This window comes from Prinia subflava, chromosome 4, assembly GCF_021018805.1.
Source record: "Prinia subflava isolate CZ2003 ecotype Zambia chromosome 4, Cam_Psub_1.2, whole genome shotgun sequence".
Taxonomy (NCBI): domain Eukaryota; kingdom Metazoa; phylum Chordata; class Aves; order Passeriformes; family Cisticolidae; genus Prinia; species Prinia subflava.
In genome coordinates, this window is record NC_086250.1 from 24,512,064 (window position 1) to 24,528,777 (window position 16,714).

Here is a 16,714-nt window from a genome sequence, read left to right on the forward strand (position 1 = left end):
GCCCTCTCCCCCTCTCACCAGAGCTATGCAGCATTAATGTTTCACCGGCAGCTCTCACTCTCTTCACAGCCCCATCAAGCACATCTCTGCTCTGACCTACCACCCCAGGCACCTGGCCCCCGAGCCCCAGAACCCACAGCCTGGCTGCCCCTCCATCCCAGAAGTGCTCTGCATGCCTTTGGAACAGGAAAGCAGCAAAACCCCTAATCGTCCCAGGCAGCCAGCTCTGACCACCAGCCTCATCCTGCCTGCAGCTTAACTGGCATATTAAGGCTGGAAGGGGAAAACGTCCAGCACCTGTCCTGCATCTCTGCCAGCCCCCTCCATTCTCCAGCTTGACACTATAGTGTAAAACCTTTGGTTTCTCAAAAATATTTCTCTGCAAAAATACAGTCATTATTTCAGAAAAATCTCTCCCCTCACCACTGGTAGAAATACCATAGTCTGAGACAGGTGATGATTGCAGACAGTGGAATATTCCAGAACGAAAGGAAGATTTGGGGAGGGGGAGAGGACAAGGTATCTGGGATCCAATCTTTCTTTCCCTGCCAATCTCCTCCATCTCTAGGAGATTTCAGTTTTATCAACAGGATTTCTGTGAAATTTTCACTCAATCCTCCCTCTCTCCCATTTCAACTCCCAGCTGAGCTCAAAAGTGCACAAGAATAATGTGCTGCCATCTTTTCTCACAGGCTGGACAAATAAGTCCTCAGCTAGCCACATGGAAGCCATTAAAAATATATTAACATACCCAGCAGGGTCTGTCACTTTTTCTTTTTCTCCTCCCCCCTCCCCCCTTTCTTCTTAAACACAGAGAAGGAAGAAATCTTGCCACAGTAACAAGAGGTTTTCATCAAGTCTCATTACCTCAAGCACAGCAATGCACCACAGCCCCCACAGAGAACAGCCTCCGGTTCCTGCTGTCATTAAAGGAACAAAGATCTTAAACACAAATTAAACCCTGGACAGCATGAAGTTGGGAGCACATGAACGAATCAGGTAGCCAAGGGAAAGAGCAGGAACAGAGCCATCAGAGAGGGCTCCACTCTAGCAGCTCGGGAGGGATGGAGCAGGTTAAATGTGTCCCACAGAGAAGGGCAGAGGGAAGCATTTTCAACGTTTCAATCCAGCATCAAGGTATGCTATATTTCCCACACTTAGTGGCACAGCAACACCCTGGAACATTAATAAGGCTCAAGGTGAAACCAGACCAGCAATCATGATAAAAAAACCACAAAGCTTTGTCTCAGTCTGCAATGTTCCATGAAAGGATGATTTTGCACACTTTGACACATGTCCATTTTTAGTCCAGGAGGTCCTCATCCCTTCCAAACAGTATTGTGTCCCATGCATCCTGAAGCAGCTGCACAGCACATCTTAAACTTGCAGCAGCTGCTCTAAGCCTGAAGAAGGTGGCTGCTGGTATTTAATAGCTTAGGGTTTGAAGGGCCAAGGCAGCAACTCTACATTTAAACAAAGCATTTCTATACCAGGGGTTGTTAGTCAAAGGGCTATCAAGTCAAAGTGCTCTTAAACTGTAGTTTTTCAAGTACTTCTTTGAGCAAATCGCTGGGTCAAGCAGCTTTCCTCTCCACCTTGGCTACCTCAGTCCAGATCAATCCCTGATCCAGTTCAATGTGCAGCAACGCGTTCAGCTGCACTGGCACAGCTGAACAAGTGGCTCAGAAGCAGCAGCAGGAACTGCTGAAAACACCTCTCATAAAATGACACTCTCAGATTCAACAGGCAGGACGCTTAGTCCCAGGAGAGCAAGACACTGCATGCAAACTCCATGAAAACAAAGAGAAGAAAGATACTTCATATATGGCTAACAGGGAAGAGATGAGCTGAGTCAAAGAGGACACAAACTAACTAAAAATCTGGTGACAGTGTGACCACGTTTTATGCACCTCTAGACAAGATAGAAGTTTTATTTCTACCATGGGAATGGAGAAAAGCAAAATGCTCTCCCTTGTGAAGTGGGCAGTACAGTCAGGAAATGCAGAGCTTGCAGAAGAACTAGCAATGGCAAAGCACCAATGAAAGGTGGACAAATACCTCTGAGGATCAAGGAGAGTATAGGAGCCTACGGCTGGTGAGGAGTAAGAACTGTGTGGGAATACCAGAGAAATAACTCACTGGCAGAGCAGTGAAGAGCAGAAGGCAGTCAGGACATGAACCGGAGGACACAGAGCGAGGATGAGGATATAGAGGGTCCACGTCAAGCACAGAGGAAAGGACCAGGAGAAACACTAAGAAAGCTACTCGACTTCTCTGGTGCCACAACCATTCTGGTTATGAACAGTTTAATGGGTTGTTGTCCAAACAATTCATACACCCCCTGGTTCTGGAGTAATTACCTCCATTCTTTAAAAAGACATTACCTAACAAGGTCTGGCAAAAATACAGAAGCAGATAGAGTACTGACTGTATTAGAATGTGACTAGAAAATATTGTCAATTTCATAACAATATGATGCAAAGTCAAAGATACATTTGCCTCTGCAGCACTGAAATGTGTTCTACTCAACCCCACCTTGGAAAGGGAATGCAAGTAAGTGAGGAGGTTCAGCAACAAAGAGAAGAGACCTGGAAGGTATCAAATGTTTTCATGAAGTCCACATGTGCAAAACAACAGCCAAGTGCTGTGGAAGGAAATCTTCTAGTGCCTCTATACTGTACTGTGTACCAGGGCTGTGACACTGGACACATCCTGTTCTCCCCAGGAAACCTGTCCATCTGCTCACAGCCAGCCACCACAACCTGGCCTAACTGCCACCAGCCTTGGAAGAGGCACTTCTTGAGGAGCTAGCTAGGCAAACTCTTCACCTACACCCACCAAACTGGACACACTGCATACAGAGTCTACACTGCTGAACCTCATGATTGGTATTTCCACAGCCTCACAGACAAACAGCCTGGCTGGGTTGCTCTTCCTTGCTGCTACAACACAGACAGCACAAACTCTGTCATGTAAAAGAGATCTAAAGCCTTGCTTTAAACTGGCTGCAGGAATATACTGGAGTCTTACCCACACTTTTGGATTTGACAGCAACACAATTAGGTCATGGCATATCTGTAATGAAACAGATTCCTTGGACTTGGCTCTATCCAAGGTAGAGACACACACGAACGCTGCTTCAGTATGTATTTTCTTACTTGCCAGCAGCCTTGATTCTTGAAAATGGACTCAGATGATGAGTCCGTCTTGGACCACAAGTCAAGCCCTTGGTGTGGGCTCCCAGATCTCAACTTCCGCAACAGCCTCCAACAGCAGCACTAAGGACAATGGAGTCCGAGCCAAGGTACAGCTGCCTACAGCTGAAACAGGCCTACAATAAATGCCAGAGGAGAAGGAGGAGCAGGCTCTAGGCAGCACATGCAAGAAAGGCACTGGTATTGATGCAGGCTAAGATCATCCCAGGGACCAGCAGTCTGACACCCATGATTAAAGCCCAGTCAAGAAATGTTTCCTGACAGAAAAGTCTATTAGGCTGTGGAACAGATTCCCATGGGAAGTATCCTCATTCTCATGGGAAGAATCCTTATCCCACTTTTCCATAAGGAGTAATGGGACAAGCAGTAGGGAATCAAGCCCTAAGACTGGTGAGGTTGCCTGATAGGGAAAGTCTCCTAAGATGCCTCAGGAGTAACACAAACTCAAAAAAATTCCTCTGCCCCTCCTGCAAAACATCTCCCCAGTTCTGCTGACACTGCTTCTTACAAGGCAGCACCATAGACTAGATCCCTGTAGCCTGAGTCGGATCAATTCCTCCACGCATTTGGAGGAATGGGACTTCTAACCCACAGCAGGTAACTAATGTATGTTACAGCATCGTCCTGCCAATGGCTACACACACAAAACCAATGGGATGATGGTGGCACTGGACAGGAATGAGAGGTGAGGAAATAAGAATTTCTTAGGCCATGCTACAGGCATTTTTATATTAACTCTGTGTACATAAAATGATGCAAGGAAAGGCAGTGGAGGATGCAACTAGGATGGAGAGCGTTTACTAAACTATGATTGAGTATGGTCCGACCTGTGTAATAGGATATGCCCTAACATATATGGAGATGGAGATTATCTTAGTTTACAGCAGACAATGTCCCTGTTGATAATATATACAGTATCAAGTAAGTTTCTGACACACTGGACTGGCACTAACTTAAATGTTCGAGATCTGAAAGACTGTTTCACTTTATACTTTATTTAACATTAAATTGCATCTCTTACATGTTTCCTATATTTCTGAATGTGAAAAGATCAGCTTGGTTTTGAACCATGCAGATTGACAGGAATGCTTATTTTGCCATATTTAAAGCTAGCAGATGCCCATCTCCTATTTGGTTTGGGGCTTTGTTGTTGTTATGGTTTTTGAAGGTTTGGGGGGGCTTTTGTTTGGGGATGTGGGGAAAGGAGGTGTTAAGGGTTCAAAACCTAATGTTTCACAAAGTTCAAAATTAATGTCTCAACTTGTAACACACTTCCCCTCTCCCACAATACTGGTTGCAGAAGCTACCCCCAGCTGACACCACTCATGAAGCTCCATATGGTTCTGCTTCTCACTTTTCCTCAGCCTAACAAACTTTGGTACTGCTCAGATTTTCCTGGTCCCGAGGAAAAAGGAGAGATTTCCAGCAATTCCAGTTTTCCTTCCTTTGCTTTTACAAAGCTCCCATGGTGCCATCTGTGAAAAATCTATTGTAATGGCAAAGCATAAAGGCAAACTTGTCTAAACACTATTGGTTGTGTAGCGTTTTTCATACAGCATTCAATATTGGGAACAATTACTTGCATTAGAGATGAAGTGCTTCAGTAACATTAGGGCACCTCGAGCTCAGCACAACTTACACGTACAGCAACAAATGCCTATGCCTGACTGACAGGCTAGTAAAGTTTTTTAAGGTAGAAAGGCTTCAAAATGGATCGTCATTTTAAAGCACTCATGAGTGGACAACAGTTATCACAAACCACTCAAAAAAAGCTTCCAGTACACCTGGAAAGTGACCATGTACACAGTAAGTACCCCATATGCATGATAACTCAGCAAGTGCTTTTTGCAGCTCCCTTCTACACTCAGTCATGAAGGATATAGATCATTACAGCCTCCAGCTATAAAGCTTTAGCTCAGAGAGTAGCAGCTCATACTTTTAGCTTTGGAGATCCCCAGTTCAATCTGCTGCATGTCAGCCAAGAGGGCAGCTGTCATATAATTACAGCCACAACTTGGCATGTGAAAAAGTAGGGAGAGCAAACAGAGATCTTATTATAGAATTCTAGTTGCAACCTGCTGAACAGCTCCCTATTTAAAGTAACTTCTTGTAAAGAGGAGGGAGAGGGGGCCAAAAAAAAAAAAAGGAAAAAGAGGAAAGAGAATCTTCCAACTCAGCTTCCCAATTCCCTCTGTTTCGCAGAACAAACCAGTGCTGCTATGGAGTCTTTTGTTACAAATGCATATGTACACTAGATGAAGTACACAAGTGCAGAGGCAGGAGCAAGGCTCCTGGCTTATCAGTCCAAAAAACAGAAAAAGAAAAAAAATTCTCACTGCTGCAACTGAAGCATCTGAAATCCAACAAGGCATCATAGTTTCTCCCTGAACTATAACGATCCCGCAGCAGCCAACACACTTAGTTATGCAATTTAAGTATTAAAATTTAATATCAAGAAATATCAAGTCCGTTACATCCTACTTTCTTCAAGCTGTACATACAAGCTCTTAGGAAGATTTAACAGAACAAAGAATCCAGGAAAAGAGCATGTTTGAAATACAAAGGTACAAAGCATAGTGAAAAAGTCACTCTCAGTTTAAAAGTTCTTTTAGTGAGTGTAACATAAAACAACAAGACCAAGTTTCTTCTTACCCGTTCATCTTTCTCCAGATCCTTCTGCACAGAGAGTCATTTTTGAGCCAAGCTTTCTTCGAAGCCAAGACAGTCAAAAAGTAAATTTGAAACAATGTAGCCCAGTTTTAAAGAAAATCAGTTTTCTCCAAAAAACAATTATAGAAATTTATTTCAAGCTTTAGCTACAGATTCCTTGCCAAACATTCTTCTCCTTGGCAGTTCCATCCATCCATCGATCCATCCATCCATGACCCAGCAGTACAAAACCTGTACTGGGTCAAATCCCACTACCTGAGGTGAATCAACTACCTTGGACTAGGAGTAACAAATGGGAGCTATCTCTCAAGCTTCCTGAAAACTACTTACCTGCTTGCTAAATACCACTTAAGCGGACCAATCTGACTCAAACTGTTCAGCACATGCCTTCAAGAACAAAGGTTTGCTGAAACATCTCAACTAGTTCATGCATTCTATACCACTAGCCCTCCAAAGCTCCCTGAAACGTGCTGCCATGCTCCCAACAAGATTTGAAGAAGTACCTGGGCTCCAGCCAAGCTGGAAGGTGTTCAGGTAACTACTAATGCCAAGCACAAACCTGCAACAGTAAACTCCAGAACAGAATTGAGCAACACTTTCTATTTAAACCAGTTGAGTTCTCTGGTGACATCCCCTCATGAGCCTTGTTTCTGAAAACCCATGTTCATTTGGCTCAGCCTTCTGCTTCTCCCTTCAAGCAAGACATACTCAGGAAACATGCAAACTACCTGACCCATCTCCTTCCTTTTAGAAGAGAATAAGGGAGAGAATCAAGGACAAGAAGCCCAGTTTTGAAGAAAGTTATATTCACCTTCAGCAGCACAAATCCATTTGGGGTTGATTATGGACATGCAGCAAAACCCTGGCTGGGCTTATCCCACAGGAGGAACCCATAAAAAATTCACCTTCCACTCACCTCCTGCAGCCAAGAAAAGCTTACAAACACCTGAGCCACACTTGTCCAACAAAAGCAGTACAACCCTATGCAGAGATGACTGAAATGAAACACTATTACACTATTTTCTGGTATTACTTCTGTGAATTCAGCGCTGCTAAAAGGTTCCAGATAGACATGCTCTGAAGACCCAAATCCTCTGCCTACCTTGAAAACAGATGCAGAGGAAACAGCAGCAAAACTTATGTATATGATTCTCATCTCTTCCAGCCTGCCAAGGCTGAAATGACTGACAAAGGTCCAAAATGAGGAACACATATAAATTATTAATATTGCCATAGTAGTCTCACTGTTGCTGTAACAGACTTAACAGAGGCAGGCTCTGCAGAGAAACACACAAAATCATTCATTCAAGAAACTTACAGAGAAGAAAAGAATCACTCTGCAGCACACTCTGTCAAACCCCTCAGCTTTAAGACCCTTTATTTTTAAAGCAAAAGCAATTTTAACAAGAACAGGAAACTGATGTGAAACATGAGAAGCTTCAGATTTCAAGTGAACAACACTGGAAGAGCATTACTTCCGGACACAAATCGCAACACACAGATCTTCTCATGCCTGACTTGGAAAGTCCATCCCACTTCTGAGAGCCAGGTAAGTTCTGTTTCTGCAGCTCTCTGCTTGAACAGCCAAGTGGTATACTAGCAAGAAGATAACAGGAAGCCATGGAAGGGAGCCAAAAAATCCACTTCAGTTTGCTTCTTGGATTGCAACCTGTACTTTACACCTGTGCAAGGCTCCAGATTCACATTCCCACCAAGCTTTTAATTCATTCCAGGTCTCATGCTGTACCTGCTGCCTCAGTAGCCATGTGACCACAACCAGTGCACAGAGAGATGCAGCTTCCTACTGATATATTCGCCTCCTCTCCCCTGTTGCAAGAGGAACAGTTTATGCTGGGGTATTAGTCTGTTTTGTATTAATTTCAAGAACTAGGACAAATTACCTGAACTTTGACATTTCTGAAAAAAAGTTAAATTATTTTCATCTTTCTTAGTAATCAGAATAGATTTACTTTTCATTTAAAACATGAAATTTCCCTCCCAAAATATCTGAAGTAGTTACTGAAATGGTTTTTTTACCAAAGCCTGCAAAGCCTCAACATTATTAATAACATTTTGAATATGAAGAGGCAGAACCTCGCTCCATACCAACAACAACAACAACAACAAAGCAGTCAAGTTTTCACACAATGAACCATTTAATTTTTAAACTAGTACCTGCTATTAAAAGTTCTCACATTTAAAAACTTAAAAAGCTTTCCAGTAACTCTAGACACTGATGGGGACAAATTAAAAAAAAAAAGGACCCTACCCCCAGCTGGATGGCATTCCTCTCTTTGGGTGCAATGTGGTAACATTTGATTGATGCATCTGATCCATTCCAAAATCCCAGGTGTTGTTTTAATCCTCAGTGGGTAGAATCCTATTAAATTTCAGGAGGAAAAGAAAGAAAAACAGAAAAACAGAGTAGAATATGGATACAGGACAGAGTACTTCACATTTGCCTAACAGATCCAGCTGATTTAGCTAGATCCACAATAATGAACAGATTGAGTTGATGACAGAAACTCATATCTACCAGCATAAGCCCCTTCTTCCCTTCCACCCTCTTTCTCAGCTCAACCTAGTGTCTCAACACAACCTGGATATTAGTCCCATACCAAAGGAAATTAAATAGGAAGAAGGAAAGGAGTAGGAAGAGACAAACCAGGGTAAATAGGGATAGCATGAAAAGCCCATTGGCATGCAACCAAGAGCCTGCACAGGCTCTTGCTACAGCAGAAAACAGGTGATCAAGCATATACAGGGAGACAGCGGCAGAACAGATGCGAGAAGGTTCAAGTGTCCCTGAGCTCAGGGGGTAAAAAATGGCAGCAAAGCACAGCAGTGAGCCCCAGCATACAGAATGAGCTTAGCCTTCAGCAGCAGCGCCAGGTGAACTGGTGGCTTGGTGTCTGCTATGATAGGCATTTTCAGTATATCAATACTGGTATTGTACGGTATTAGCAATGTCATGTGAATCTCCCACATCAACTAAGGCTTCCCAGTCTGCCCAAAAATTTTTTTGGCTATCAGCAATCCAGATCCACCAATACTAATCACTTCTGCTCTGAATAAGCCTCCACGTGGTCTTGCAACCAACAATCACTGCTGTTTCATTTCAGCGCTGATAAGAACTGCAAGCCCTAAGGACCCACAAACATAAGAGGTGTCACAATTCTAAAGGAGTTTACCCATTCCAGAAGCAGCCAGAAGGTGAGCATCTGACCCTTCCAGCTGGCCAGCTGACACATCAGAACAACCCAATCCCATTCAATCGAACCTGGAGTCTGGTACCTTCCCACTAGAAGTGGAAACCTGGCTGAATGGTCAGCAGGACATCAGGAAAATACTCTTGGTCTAGGTGACCAGCTGCCTGTTTAAGAACACAAGCTGCACGAAGGTCTTCAGACACTCTGCTGTTCCTTGGTTGTTCCTTATATCTGTTCTGTGTTCCCAAGTTCCAGGAGGATTACCAGCAGAGAAGTGCTGGGTGAGGAAAGTAGGAAGGGCAAGAACAAGCTGATGTACTGCAAAGCGAAGGAAGCAGCAGATTGAAGACGGGATTTTACGGTAAGAAAACTGGTTGCTAGAGTGTAGAGCAGAATCTGGGGGGAACAGGAAGCAGCTGATCACAGAAAAGAGGCAGGCAAAGGCTTGCTACTATAGAGAACAGGAAAGGCCTGTAGGCCCGGGCTGATAAATCAGCTATTGCTGCCAAAGTCTCACACCAGCCCCAAAAGCCTCTAGCACTGACTGGGGGGCTCAGCAACAAGCAGGATCTGCCACAAGTATGCCCACTCAACAGCTTCAGGTAGTTACTTAAGGTATCTCAGGTCCAGACCATTAAGAGCCCTGATGATAAGAACACAGACCTTGAATTCTACGTGACAGGTCACGTGGAACTCACACAATGAGAAGGATATGCTGCTTTGCCCAACCTTGACAAGGAACACACAGCTGCAGCTCATGCCTCCCTCCCTTCGGTTCCTCAGAGCTAGCAGCTGCATTCCCAGCCAACCTGCCTTTGTAACCAACACCTCTGCCCGCCAGGAGGGCCTGAACCCTGCACCATCAGCAGTGAAAGTACAAACTTCCACCTCATACTCTAAATAATTAAACTCTGTGGGAGCATCAACAGACTTATAAAACTCCCAGTCATTAATGGGGGTCAAAGATGAGTGCTCTATTTTTTTTAAGAGTGCTTTGATGCGTGGAGAGAGTGGTGAGAGGAGATCTTCATTACCCTTCTCTGGTACCTGATGATTTTTTCTTTTCCTGGCTATCAACACCTCCTACTTCCACCCCAACCCCATACTACCGGCAATCATCCAGACAGCCCGAGATAACTGGAAGGTGTGTTTGGATGACATCTGTGCTAGCTGGTCACCTGCAAGTAGGGAAGCAAGGAGCCTTGCCAAGAAAAGCCAGGCTCTACCAGAGGCTCAGCTGGTGCTTATTACAAGGTTTGGGTTTCCCCAGGGCCAGTGTAATGTTTAAAGTCATGCAAACCACAACCTCACACACCGTCTCCCCTACAGCAAGGTACAAAGCAGAGCACAAGGCAGTAAAATATGTCAGGATTATTAGCTTGGGCTCAGAGCCAGAGCTAGGAGCTGCCACAAGGGTAGGGAGGCTGCCTGCGAGCCAGCAGGAAGGAAGTAGAAGTCTGTCTTGGTTTGGAAAGACAGGTGTCTGCTAGGGAGGGCAGGAGCCTCCCTTGGAATGGAGACTGCAAACCGCCTCCCTCCGAATGGTTATAATTTTGAAATTAAGGGGCTCTCAGGCAAAGATATGAGGATAAGAATAAGGGTTCTTTATGTGCAACAAGGCAAACAAACAACAATAACTATGGTATTAACAACAAAACAAAACTAGGAACTTCGTGACAGCTGAGACGGGAAGGGGTGGAGGAGAGGCTTTGCTTCACAGAACCCTGGGGCACTCTGACCCCGGTGGCCCTGCAGGACTCCGAGGAGCACCAAGCTGGAACGGCAGGAATGAACAGAAATCCCAGGCTGGTGGAGGAGATGTACCAGAAGCTCCACAGTGGTAGCTGGAACTGCGGGACGTCCCGGCAGGGCAGGGAGTGCGGGGCTACAGCGTAGCAAAGGCCCAGAGCAGCGCCCGAGAAGCAGCGGGGCCGGGACAGCATCGGCCCAGCTCCCGGCAGGGCGGGAAAAGGCGAGCTCAGGATACCTGGACACACGAGCAGATGGTGGTAGGTCCCTAGAACTGGGCTCCGGTGGTTACAGTGAATTCTCCCCGCAGTGAGCAACAGCCTGACCCTGCTCCTTCCGATGCCAAGAGCGAGAACCCAGCTGCCCCCAGCCCCGTCAACCTCACGGTATCTCCCACTCGAGAGAAACTCCCAGAGACAAAAGTGTAGCCAGGTGCCACACTCCTCTCCCGACTTTGGCCGCTTCTTTTGTTTTGCTTAAGTACCCGTAAGTACCCAGTAGTTAGTTTCCTAGCAACTTATGGGAAAACAATCTGTAAGAAAAAAGAAAAAAAAAAAAACACACCACAACTAACCACCAGCAAAGTCCCCTGACTTTGGCAAGGAGAGGCAGCACGCAGGAAAGGCAAGTCTCAGTTGAGAAAAGGTCACAGAAACACTAGTCTGACCCACCCCTTCTAGCCTTAAATATATATATATATACACGCACATACGCATGTGAGTTTCTTGCTCCTGTGCTTTGTTCAGACGTTTTAAGGAGAAGTCCGCTCTTCCTATTCTATCTACATTCCCCTAATCCATACCAGCTTTGGAAATTGTTTTTTAGACTTTCCATCATTGAAAGCTTTGGGTGGAAAGAAGGGACAGCAGGCAGTTTTGGGGAAAGGATCACCACAACACAGAAACACTCCAAGCAGCAGGCACGGATGCCGGATGCTCTATCGGCAGCTCCAATTCCACCTTGCAGCAGCAGAGCCTCTGCCTGCTTTCTCTGCTGCATTTGCTTTGTGTGGAAGAGAGGCCACAGACTGGAAGTGGCTCCGGGATCTCTGCTACTGTGCCAAAAAAGTGGCTGGTGTAGCAAGGCCAATTTCTATTTATTAATTATAAGTAGAACTGATAGATGCCCCTTTTTTCAGGTCACTAGAAACCTTCTCCCAACAAGCCCCAATACATTCAGAGGGAAATTAGGAGATATGCACACAACATCAGGACTTATCTTTTCCATCATGGCAAAAGCAGCAGCTGTTATTTCCCTTATTCTTGAAAATAAGGGGGAAAATAGCTAGACCTCGAGCCTTCGCACCTCTTCCCTCTCACCCTTTGGCTACCAGAGCTCCTGTTACTATTCAGTACAGACGTGATCCACAGGGCACACATTCCAGGGGCTGAGCCATCCCACGTGGCCAGGCTCAAAATGGCAGACAGCGATTAATAGGATAATTAGAAAGTACAACAGCAACCGCAACATAAAAACAAGCAGCTTCTATTACATGAAACAGTTCTGTGGCATGGTTAGATCCATCACCCCATATGCCAGGTTGTGGTGGTGCCTCAGGAGCCTGCCGCTATTATCTGTTTGCAATCACATTTCAGCCTTCCTGCTTAATGCTCGAAAAGCAAAGCTAATCAGATTCGCTCTCTTTCTGCTTAATGTTTCCAGTTCCCAAGCATGCTCTGTACTGTTTCAATTGATGTTCAAGTAACGCTAGCCAGGAGCATGCAGTGCAAAAGAAAATCAAATGGAATTTACCTATCAATTTTAGTCCTTCTTTGCACCTATTTTGTCTAAAATTTCTTCTACACTTGATCTTCGCAAACCAAAGTCAGGAAATTCCCATTTCCCCCTCTACAGCACACCAGGCTCCCATATGAGTTCCTTTCTTCAAACTGTTCCTCCAGTGGTATCTGGACAATTAATTATAGCACAGACCTCTCAGGCTTCCCTCTTACTCTCTGGAACAGCTTTTTAAAATATTTGCTGGCTAGGAACCTCCAGATTAGGATGTCTTCTGCTGGCACTGTAATAGCCCCTCTTAGTTAATCTATCTAAAATGCTCTTCTATTCCCTCTAGTACTATTTAATTATTACAGTCCTGCATGGGAACTCTAATGTGCTCTCAGCATTTCAGGCCTAAGGACAAACAGGACTCCCACCTCCCCCCTCAAAAAATGACTGTCTTTTTTTACTGCATTCTTTTGCACCCCAAAGGGCAGCTGGAGCATTGCTGGAGTCAGCTGCAATACCGGACCTTTACTAGAGCAATTATCACAAGAGCAGATAAGCTGCCCCCAGACAGGGCAGATTGCATGAAAATTCAGCAAAGTGATCCAGGAACAGACCAGCTTACAGGATCATCCATCATCATGAGAAGAAGAGTCACCCATTACAAGCACAGTGGAAGATTTGCCAGAAAAATGACAATAACAACAACAAAACAAATAAAAAATCAGCAAGTATTGACACGAGAAGAAAAAGATGTAGATGGAAGACAAATCTGTGGGATACATATCTCTGTCCAGGAGTGAAACAAAGGAAGACTGCAGAGATGAAACCCCAGACAGCCCATCAGCCCATGCACCTGTACACATTCCCCAGCTCATACCCACTACATCAGTCAGAACAATGGCAGCTCCAGAGAAGACCCCGATTATCCAAGCTCCTTCACTAACATCTTCCCCAGAGGCTGCATGCATGTGCAAAGGAATAGAAAAAACCCATACCTCTCAATGAGATTACTTCCAGCATTTTCTATATTGCCACCACTCCTACAAATGTGTCTTTTTTTAAAAAAATATTGCAGCTGACTTATAAATGTGTCAGTTTTTAAAAAAACCCAAACATAGCCTTGAAAACAAAGACACTTTGTACTCACTATATCCAGTGGCATCATTATTTAATATCAATGCATTAATTCTTTCCTTTTTTCACTCCATCCTTGGAACACAAACCCACTGTAAGAGCCACCCAGTGTACAATCTTACCATGCGATGCAACACAACGCTACAATAACCTTTCTTTTGCCATGTCTTCAGCTACCAATGAGAAGAATTTAGGTTTAAGTGCTTCAAAAACCCAACCCAATTACAATACAGAATGAAACAAATCTCTAACTCTCAAAGCTGGAGCAAATTCCCACATCCCTCCCTATGACTTTCCTTATTTGAAAATGGCTGCACAAACATTTCTAATTTGTGCACCACACCAATTGCAACCTGTTCCTCCTGCCAAGTACAGATGCTGGGTCAGTCCACACATGCACAGGCTCACTGCATCCTGCTGCCACTGGCACACTGCTCTTCACTGATACCATCTCCACCTTCATGCTGTAGAAAATTCACCAGACAAGCACTGTTTCTGCTCCTTTAGCCATAAGGCAATTGCTGTAGGTCAACAGATGCCTCCATCTCATCCCCAAATGCACACTCCAACCTGCACTGTGCCCCTGCTTAGCAGATGCTTGGGCATGTGTCTCATTGGACACACGTCCTCCCTACAGCCAGCATGGGCTAATGCAGATACACCAAAACATCAGTGGCAAAGCCGAGGCAGAAACACCATCCCTGCCAGTCAGCAGAAGCAAAGTTTGCCTTGGCGAGTTCCCATGGAGCCTGAGCTTCCCTCTCAGCCTGGGCTTTATCACATCCCTGGAGGAAGATGGCACCATTCTACAATACCACAGCAGTGTCCCGCAAAGTCTTCCCAATTTCTGCTAGTGTCTGAAAATTAGTTAGGCAGTAGCACCTGGAACAACTGCAAGCCACAGTTCAAAGAAAGAAAGACTTCCTCCTGGTGCTGTAGTACCCAACTCCAGGCCTGGCTCACCACAGCATGCAGAAAATTCTCCAGACGGTTCCTCTCTTTGTCATTTACCCCAGACCACCTAGTCCCACCAGCACCAGGGTCTCAAACAGCCACTATCACCAGGTTTGGGGAAGATCTACAAACTTGGCCTACAGCTATCTCACCAGGCAGTTTCCTTTTGCTCTCTCTTAAAGAACGATTACAGCTACTATTTTTTGAGCCTGTTAATTATAATACATGAGCCTAATAATAATAATTCATAGGCTTGCAGCAACAGGCTCTCAGGAACTACAGTATGTCTCCAATTGTAGAGGCAGTGAAACTCAGAATTCTCCCTTTTTTCCCCCTTTTGAAAATACTGCTTGGGAATGAGGTAGGCATCTGGAAGCACAAGAGTATATCTGAGGGACAGAAGAGGTGCTAAGCTGAGGGTGAGGCTTCACGTTACAACTGAACCAGGCTAATAGTTCACTGCTGCCAAAAAAGAGAGGCCCTGTTTTCACCTTTCTTTCATTCCTTACTTTTCACTGCTGGCAAAACAAATCTCACCCCTCCTTAGAGGTAGCTCTGATATGAGCCTGAACCTGGTGAACAGGTTCAGCTCTCTGTCCCAGGAGAAGACAATTCACTTTTTTATGGTTTTGGCCAAGTCAGCTTTCTGAAATCTGAACAAGCTGTATCCACAAGGCAAGGAGTATGGCCACAGAGCCAGGAGCAAGGAATGATCATCCCTTTTAGGAGGAGTGAATGGTTAGATTGGGTCAGCCATAGCAAGAAAATCCATCCTAACCCACATGAAACTGCACTTTCACCCAACAAGGATATTGGCCAGCACAAAATAAGCAGCCTAGCTGAAAAGCCTGCAATTGAGGTGTTTGCTAATAATCTTAAACCAGGTAGTTTTACCTATTATTAAAGCATCCATACCAGTAGCATTTATGAAGGCAGCAATGCAGATTAAAAAAACCACTAAAACTCAGCAGACCCAAACTAGACAGAAATACAAGAGGTACTGCAGGATTTCCAGTAATAATCTTCCTTATTTTTAAATTGGACTTTGTTATTATCCAACAAGATGGCTGCCTTCATCGCTATGTTAAAGAAATGTTTGTTTTCATTACAAACTTAACAGTTTGTTTCAGGGTGCATTCTTCTTTTCCCATTAGCTTCTACATCATCAGATGAACAAAAATTATGCTTTTCTTTTATTAAAAGAAACCAAGCCTATATTAACTCCACTGTCTTTATTTCTCTCCACCTCCTCTGCTCAATTACTAGAAGCAATTTACAGACAATAAATGTAACTTCACAGCTGCCTGTATGAAGTATTCCCTTCATTTTATAGATGAGGTTACAGGCTATAGAGAAATTAATATCAGCAAGGTCTACTTCAAAGCTGGATGAGCAAGAGGAACAGATGCACTCTTAAAGAATACCAATCATGACTGTACTCTAGTAAAACCAGTAATAAAGGATTAAGAATGTTGCCAGTTGGATAAAAATTCTTTGAATGTATCTGCTTAAACACAGTGACAAACAGTCACTGTGCTTGGGTTTATTCTGTTATTATTAGGAACAATATTATGAGATTTCAGATATACCACTCACAGACCAAACATAATTGCTTTACTAAGTAAACATTGCTTTAACTGCTTACCTCGTGGACTCAAAGAGGGTTTCTTCCCAGTTGGTGCATAGTCACTAGGAATCTGCAGCTAGAAACTTTGTACATAATTTTAATTGATACAGATAAGCAAGCCAGGAGAGAGTCCAGTGTTTTCTGACATAGCCTCATGGACTTCAGCAGGGTTAGGAGCAAGAACCAGTGTCTGTTTTTATAGTTGCCAGCCGTGACTGTGAAAAAGCATTGAGTAGGAACACTAAAAGGGAAAAAAAAAATCCAAAGGTGCAGTTTTGTGCAGGCACACTGATGATGATAACTGCTCCTTAAGGCTTAATAAAAATGCACAGCAAACTTGTCTTCTTCCACACATTATCAGAGCTCAGAAATAGCACCTGAGTCTAGTTACACAACTCAGCAGGCACAGCTTCTCCTAGGAAGCAACC

General features: G+C 44.3%; 1 protein-coding gene across 5 annotated transcripts in view; it reads right to left on the minus strand.

The window, feature by feature from the left end:
• The window catches only part of TCF20 (transcription factor 20), a 131,060-nt gene that overhangs the window by 110,118 nt on the left and 4,228 nt on the right, over positions 1-16,714 (minus strand). The window contains exons 1-2 of one of the 5 annotated variants that reach the window (XM_063396072.1): positions 11,082-11,538; positions 8,155-8,265 (exon numbers count right to left, since the gene is read on the minus strand). The exons of 1 other annotated variant lie outside the window; for it this stretch is intronic. The gene's annotated coding sequence lies outside the window, so the exon portion shown is untranslated. Of the gene's footprint in view, positions 1-8,154; positions 8,266-11,081; positions 11,539-16,714 lie in introns of those variants that run through there. 3 more of the 5 variants (XM_063396079.1, XM_063396078.1, XM_063396073.1) reach the window with 3 other exon arrangements.